Below are 7,569 nucleotides of genomic sequence, written 5' to 3' on the forward strand. Positions count from 1 at the left end.
AACTTAGGCCACGGTAGTAAAGGTGCATTCCTCACAGTTCTGGAAGCTCAGAGTCCAAGATCAGGATGCCAGCATAGGCAGGTTCTTTGGGAAGATGCGCATCTGGCTTCCTTCCTACGGCAGAGCAATAACAAGCACAGATTTCTTCAGCCCTTGGCATCAATCCCGTCGTGGGAGCTTAATCACATGACCTTCTCCACACTTAATTACCTCCCAAAGTCCCACTTCTAACGCCATCACACTAGGGACCAAGGCTTCAACATAAATCAGGGGATTCGGTCTATAGCATTGCCATGCAGAGCACGGTACCCCCTCTTCTGGTATGCCCTTCTTAGCTAGCTGGTCCCACTCCACTTTCCTCTGGAGCATTTTCCACTGCCGGACATGAGCTGCATCTGCTGATCGAATGGATATTGCCTGTCTCTCCCCAGCTAGAACGTAAGCAGTGAAAGAAAGGTAAGGACACGGACGGCCATATCACACAGAACATGCTCAGTCACGTCTGATCCCAGAGAAGAGGCGGGGTCCTTCCCGGTTAGTACTTGGATGGGACAAAAGCTTCGGAGCATGTTGCTTACTGTCAAAACACGCAGTCAGCGCCCTGGGAATACCTGTCAGTGCCCGCGCCTCTGTGTGCTCAACGATGCGCCCTGTGGACCTCTCCAGGTCAGACACAGGAAGAGAACTGCTCCTTGGCAGAGTGTGTGACCTTTCAAAGTTCTTACACGCACTTGCACAGCTGTAGGAAGCAGCTGGTGCGGCGAGCTGCTCCTTTGCCCAGATCCTCCTCCTCGTCAACACGGGTCTCGTTCAGCCTAACCGACAGGTGAAGGAGGCAGCCTGCTGTTTAACTGATGTAGCCCTGGTCGTGGATGAAGCTGAGCATCTCTTTCTGCTGGTCCTTAGAGGCTGTCCTCCTTCTCCTGTGCCCGTTCCCACTCCAGTGGGGTTTCCTAGGCCTCCGTGTCTTCTCATACGCAAGTAGTGGTCTTTAAAGCCATTCCTGGGACAGGTTTGTTTATGTATTTGTTTGTTTGTTTGTTTGTTTTAGCAGCCCAAGGGCTCGAAGCTAGGCACTTAAAGCTGTGCTGGTGATGGGAAGGGACAAAGATTTGCTCTTGTGGAGTTTGCCTGCTGGGAAGGCAAATTTTTTAAAAAGAGAAAAAAAAAAACACTAAAAACACAAACAAGGAAACGATATAAATTCAGACCACGCTAGTGCCTTGAGGAAGAGAGACAGGGTGGGAGGGTGTTTGCAAAATGCCTTTCTGAGAAGGTGGAATTTGAGCTGGCAGCTAAATGTTAAGCTGAAGCCAGCAGTGGGGTGATCTAGGGAAACACACTCAAAAACACAAGCATCAGGAAATTAGGGACCACCCCCCCCAAAAAAAAACAGCTTAGCAATTTTGAGGAAAAGGGACAAGCCAGGCCAGCTAGTACGTAAATATCTGAAGAAGAACATTCCAGCCTGAAGGACCAGTGGCTACCCAGGCTCTTTGGCGATGAGAAAACCAGGCTAGCTGGGGGGGGGGGCCCAAGAGGGATGCTGATACTGAAGAAAGAGAAGGGAAGAGAGAGGAGCACCAGGAGGGAGGAAGAGCAGAGCTGAGAGCCTGGGCAGCACAAGAAGTGGGGATCACAAGGGTCTCCTCTGTGAGAGAACAGAATGCTCACGTGGACTTCCTTAGGAGAGGCTGTGTTGTACCGGGACCAGACCTGGACAAAAGCTGCTGCAGGGAAACGGGCAAGGATGTTGGGTGGGGCACTGGAGATGCCCATGATGCTTAAGCTCTGAAAACCCTTTAAAGACTTGGGGAGCCACCATCCTGGGGCAGCAAGGCGTGCTTTGTGTGCAAGAAGCTAAATACAAGGATCAAGCCAGTAGACTAGCTATGCCTGCCTGGGATTAGGTCTAGAGATGGTGACATGGAACAACCAGGTCTGTCAGAAATCAGGATGGAGGTGCAGGCATATGGTGCCATCCACTGTGGCCATCAAACGGGGTGCTGCCCTGTTCTAAGGCATGGAGGATGAGCACAAGGACATGAGGTTGTTGGGGAGAATGCAGGTCTCACTCAAGGGGGTCAGCAGCTTCCCAGGAGGGCCAGGCTGGCCATAGAGCCCACTGACAGCTTCAGGTTGCCCAAAAGCAGCTGGAAAAGCACTTTAAAAAAAAAATGTAAAATCTCTTATGCAGATTTTTATGCAGATCACGTATTCAAATTGAGGCAGAGGTCAGAGGGAAGCCACGAAGCGCTAGTTCATAACCTTGCTTCTCATGTCATACCCTTTTGGGATAAGGAAGTTTCCTCCTCACATCTAACAAGGTCAAAGGGGAAGCAGCTTAGCAGAAGATTTGGAAACTGCCCCCTCTGGAGATGGGAGTTTCATGGCTGAAATGAACCAGCTAAACCCCACGGCTGCCCAAAGCATAGGTGTATCCAAGGTTAGGCTGGCTGAGTGCAGGGGGGCAGGGAGCTGTGACTTCTCTGGATTACTATGGCTATAGTTGGGGTGGAGGGGGCCACAGGTAAGGAAGTTTAGCAAATATACAGCAAAGCCACCCTTACCTGTAGGTGCGCCACCCCCCTCCGGGAAAACAAAAAACAAAACAACCTCAGTTTGTCTGGAAAGAGAAAGAGTAGCATTAAGTAAGGTAAGAGGCAACAGCCTATGAGGCCCACGACTTTGCCACAATTTCCCAGATGACCCTGGACAGGAAGCCTGCCTGCCAGCCAGCCCTGCCTCCCTGTACCCCGTCGGCACTGTGAAGAGATGCCACTAAATGAGCCTTCTATGCACACAGCCCGCCTGCAGTTCTCTGCAGCTGGCACAGCATAGGCGAGGCAGCCTCCCTAGAGATGGCCCATGGGGCCCGCTGGAGAGGCGCACTGAGACACTTGCCTTCCACCCCCACCCCCACCCCACCACCCCACCACCCCCTGCCACACACTAAGCAATCATTTCTGGAATAACTTCAGATTCAAGCAGCTTTTGTAAACTGCCCCGTTTAAATTAAAACAAATCAATATGCTTTCTAAAATTTAGTCTCAGCTAAACAGCTGTGACAGTTCATAGCAACCTGAACTCACAGTGAACCCACCCTACGTATAAATAAAGCCTTTGATGTCTTCATTAGTTTCTCACATGCCATTTTTTCACAGTCTATCAGGCTAAGTGCTTTGCAACTTATATATATTTTTGCAGGAGGAGTATTTAACCTTCTGATTAGTCACCGCAAGCAGCACAATGACAGAAACCCTGATTTTGCACACAATGAATTTATTGATAGATTTAGCCCATTAGCTGTATTTACCTGTCAGTTCTATGGACACTAATGAGTTGTTTTTCAAGGACTAATGAGAACTGTAATGGCTAATGGATGTTTACAGCTTCACCGCGCCTCACCATGTGATGCCGCGAACACCCGCTCCTGTCCCTCCGAGTCTTTAATTGGCACCATCAGAGGACTCTTTAATTACATTTGAGCAGACAATAAAGATCCTGGCCAAATCAGTGGGAGGAAGCAGCGGGATTCCACAGGAGACCGGACACTCAGATGGGCACCAGCCTGACCCGCCGCCAGCCAGCTCTGCGACTTCCCTGGGGGGGACACACTTGAGTGGGAGGAAGAGCTGACGGATGGCCAAGAAAGATATGTTATCTACCAATCTGCCTGCCAGCTCGCCCTCTGGGCTTTGTAGAGCAGGCCGGGTAGGTCACTGTCCAGGCAGTGGGATACAGACTCCAAGTGGGGACCACTCCCGGCTTTTGGAATATGGATCGCCTTGGGGCCCTTGTTTGGGCTTTGTTAAACTTTTTGATCCTCAAGGTCATCATGTCTCCCTATGGGTTAGGTACAAAAATAGAGCTGTAGTTAATGTCAGTGTCAGCCAGAACTTGGCATTAGCAAGAGAGTTGGCTCCTGATGAAACTTACAAAGAAGGCCCTGAGCTATGCAATACTTTTCCCAGCCATTCATGCACCTGCCCACTCACTCCGCATTTACCAAGGATCCACCGGAAACAAAAACACACCACAAATGGTAGAGGCACGATAGTAGGGAAAGACAGCTAAATTTATGTTTGAAGTGAAGTTATACTCTACTATAGTGTTTTTTTTTTTTTTTTAGAATCCAAGGCGAACAGACAGCTGCCGGTCTAGGGCACAGGATGCCTTAGGGGTTATAAGACATTGATCTTGGGGTTGAAGTTGTCAATCGAGAGAAGAAAGACGGATGGAGGGAAACAAAGAAATGAAGTGGGCGATATAGGACTGTTGAGGAACACAAGGCTCTTGGGAGGAATGGACCGGGATGATATAAGAAAGGCTGCTGGGATGCCAAGATCAACTCAGCTCAGGGGCTAACAGCACCATCCTGGCCCAGAGTCGGGCTGTCCCCGGTCCCATTCCTAAAGGCCATCTTCACCTGAGGGAGCAGATTCTTCTCTTCTCAGTAGTAGACCAGGCGTCTCTGCCTTAATCGTGCCACCTCACCAAGCCTGCAGCTGGCACAGCATAGGCGAGGCAGCCTCCCTAGAGATGGCCCAAGAAGTGAAAGTACGTGCTTTTTAGCTGCATTTAAAACCCACTGAAGAAATCCTATCTTGAGCCCAAGGCTTCATCCCTGATTGCCCATTAGACACTTATGATGAGAATCCATATGCCAGGGGCCTGAGGAATACCTCAGTCTCTTCAGCAGGCAAAGTCATGGTCCAGTGATTCTTCCCAGGAGGGAGGGCAGAGGTCAGTTCCACTGGCCAATCAACCTTCCCTGGGAGGGGCTGGCAGAAAAGAAGGAGGAGCCTCTGAACAGTTCGGTCATGGGTGTGGCTGTGTGGGTGGCAACTCTGAAGAAAACCAAGCTGGTGGGATGGCAGTGGGGAGTGTTACTGAGAGAGAGAGAGGACATCTACTTGTGAACCCAGTGGAATCATGCAAAGATCATAGGGCACGGGACACAGAGGATCTCCCTGTGAGTGAGTCCACTGGGGGGGAAATTCATGCCACAGTCAGCTTTGACCTTCCTCGGTGCCTTAGCCAGTGCCAGGAGGAAAGCCTGCCCTCTCTTGGTGCTTCCTGTGAGCTGTGAGCACATTCAATGCAGCGAGGATGCTGCTAGAGAAATGAGAAGAGCAGTTTCCATAGAGAAGTGGGGGCGGGAGCCAGATTGCACAAGGATTAAGGAAGGAGTGGGTGGTGAGGAAGTGGCAGCAGTGACAAGTGACTGATGGAGACGGATAGAGCAGTCACTCAAGGGGGTCAGGAGGACCCGAACACATTTATAAGTTTCTAGAAAGATGTCAGCCAAAAAGGAAAGATGGGAAATGAAAGAAAGGGAGGTGAGTGATGGAGTGAGGTCTCAGCGGGATCAGGAGGGGGGTGAGATAGAATAACAGAGGAGAAGGGCTGGGCCTGGGGGGGGGGAGAGAGAGAGAGAGAGAGAGAGAGAGAGAGAGAGAGAGAGAGAGAGAGAGAGAAATTCTGCCCGTGGTTTGTGACTTGGGACTGAAGGGAACTAAGACTTTGGCATTCCTTATTTTGTCCTCCAAGAAGACCAAGAGCTAACCCTTGTCTGCTAGTGCCTGGAGGAGAGCAGAGGTCAGAGCAGTCACACCTGGGCTGTCAAAGACCGCCATCATGTCACTCAGAAGAAAAGGATTTGGGAGATTCCTGATGGGGCCTCATGGTAGCCACTCAGCAAACACACTCAGCAGAGCTGTCCGCTCCACCCAAGAAGCGGCAGCCAAGCGGTTTTCCCAGAATCCAAGTCGAACAGACAGCTGCCGGTCTAGGGCACAGGATGCCTTAGGGGTTATAAGACATTGATCTTGGGGTTGAAGTTGTCAATTGAGAGAAGAAAGATGGATGGAGGGAAACAAAGAAATGAAGTGGGCGATATGGGACTGTTGAGGAACACAAGGCTCTTGGGAGGAATGGACCGGGATGATATGAGAAAGACTGCTGGGATGCCAAGATCAACTCAGCTCAGGGACTAACAGCATCATCCTGGCCCAGAGTCGGGCTGTCCCCGGCCCCGTTCCTAAAGGCCATCTTCACCTGAGGGAGCAGATTCTTCTCTTCTCAGTAGAGGACCAGGCGTCTCTGCCTTAATCGCGCCACCTCACCAAGCCTCGTATCCGCTGCTCTTCGTTTCATCTTCGCTGAGGACCAAAAATCTCACAGCTGGTTCTCATTTTCCCAAGGCTCAGGCAGGCACCTTTGGATAGCGACATCCTTATTACCTCAAGGATATTCGGAACATACTGCAATACTCTGGCTGCCCCACCAACCAGGGGGAAGATCCAAACTACCCCCAAGTAGTGGCAAAGAGCTGGATGGGCAGTTTGGCCTGGAAACAAAAGAAACCACTTTTAGAGGGAAGTGCTCTCAGTCATATCAATGTGCTCAGGCTGGCTGACAATCAAAACTCCTCATCAGGAGGAAAAGAAGGCAGGACGGAGGAAGGGAGGAAGGGGTTGGGCTTCCCCATCCCCCACCCCCCAAGCTGTGTACAGTTCCATTCTGGATACCTTGAGAATGAATATTCCACTCGTTTACATTTCAAACTAATGGTGAGTGGTGGTGTTATCCCTGCCACACAGAGAGAAACCCCGGGCTGTGGGCGGCTGCTCAAGCGGCTGCAGAGGTGGCAGCAGAGCCCTGGCTTTCAATCGTGCCTTTCTTCCCTGCCAGGCAGGTATCCCTCCCACAGCATGCACTGTTTCATGGAGATTCTGCCTCCCTCCACCCCACCCTCGCCCCTCCTGGGCATCTTTCAACAAACTGGGGTGTCACTACAACCAAGCCAAGCTCCCCAGTGCTGCAACCTAGTTGCTCTGTTGAAGACTTCCTGAAGAGACATAGCAGGGCAGGCACACCGCAAAGGGTAAAAATTTAAATCTGAAAAAAATAAAAATAAAAATAAAAAAGGACCCAATTTGGAATCCTAAGACACAGTGAAATTCGTTTCTGGCTTTCAGTCCTGCCAGCAATGTGACTTGACGATACCACTTCCCGCTTGTAAGGCTATGGTGTCCTCCTCTGCAAACAAGAATTCCCTCCCAGTGGAAATACATATGATTAAGAGCAAGCTGCAGAAGTATTTAACAACCAACTCTGAAAAAATAAGAAAATAGGGCCAGTGAGATGGTTCGGCAGGCAAAGGCTTTTGCTGGCCAAGCCTGGTTACTTGAGTTCTGTCTCAGAAACCAACACAAAGGTGGAGAGAAGAGGACCAAGTGCACAGGGTCATCCTCTGACTCCCACATGTGCGCACATCCGTTATACTAATGCTAAAAATACTAAGAAAAGTTTAAAGGAAATAAAACTAAAAATAATGCTTAGATTTATATGCTTATGGATTTTTGTTTTTCCACATTGTGAATACTTCCACCTTGGCTGGTGTCAAACCAAAAGTGCAAGGTCCCAGCTCTGTGCCACTGGCTTCTGGGATACGTGGGTAGCACAGCACTGTATAGCATCCTCTCCATTCAGACAAGACAGATGGAAACAGGGTACAGAGATCTGGCTCAAGAGCAGACGTTCTCAACACACAGGATGCGACCC

General features: G+C 50.2%; 1 long non-coding RNA gene across 1 annotated transcript; it reads left to right on the plus strand.

Annotated features, from left to right (window-relative positions):
* The first annotated feature begins 260 nt into the window (after nt 1–260).
* On the plus strand, nt 261–7,300 carry LOC311600624. Its single transcript, XR_014780293.1, has 3 exons — nt 261–456; nt 4,133–4,975; nt 5,554–7,300. It is a non-coding gene; the product is annotated as an uncharacterized lncRNA (long non-coding RNA).
* The last annotated feature ends 269 nt before the right edge of the window (nt 7,301–7,569 follow it).

The sequence above is a fragment of the Acomys minous genome (assembly GCF_964271855.1).
Source record: "Acomys minous genome assembly, chromosome: 6".
In the NCBI taxonomy this organism is placed as follows: domain Eukaryota; kingdom Metazoa; phylum Chordata; class Mammalia; order Rodentia; family Muridae; genus Acomys; species Acomys minous.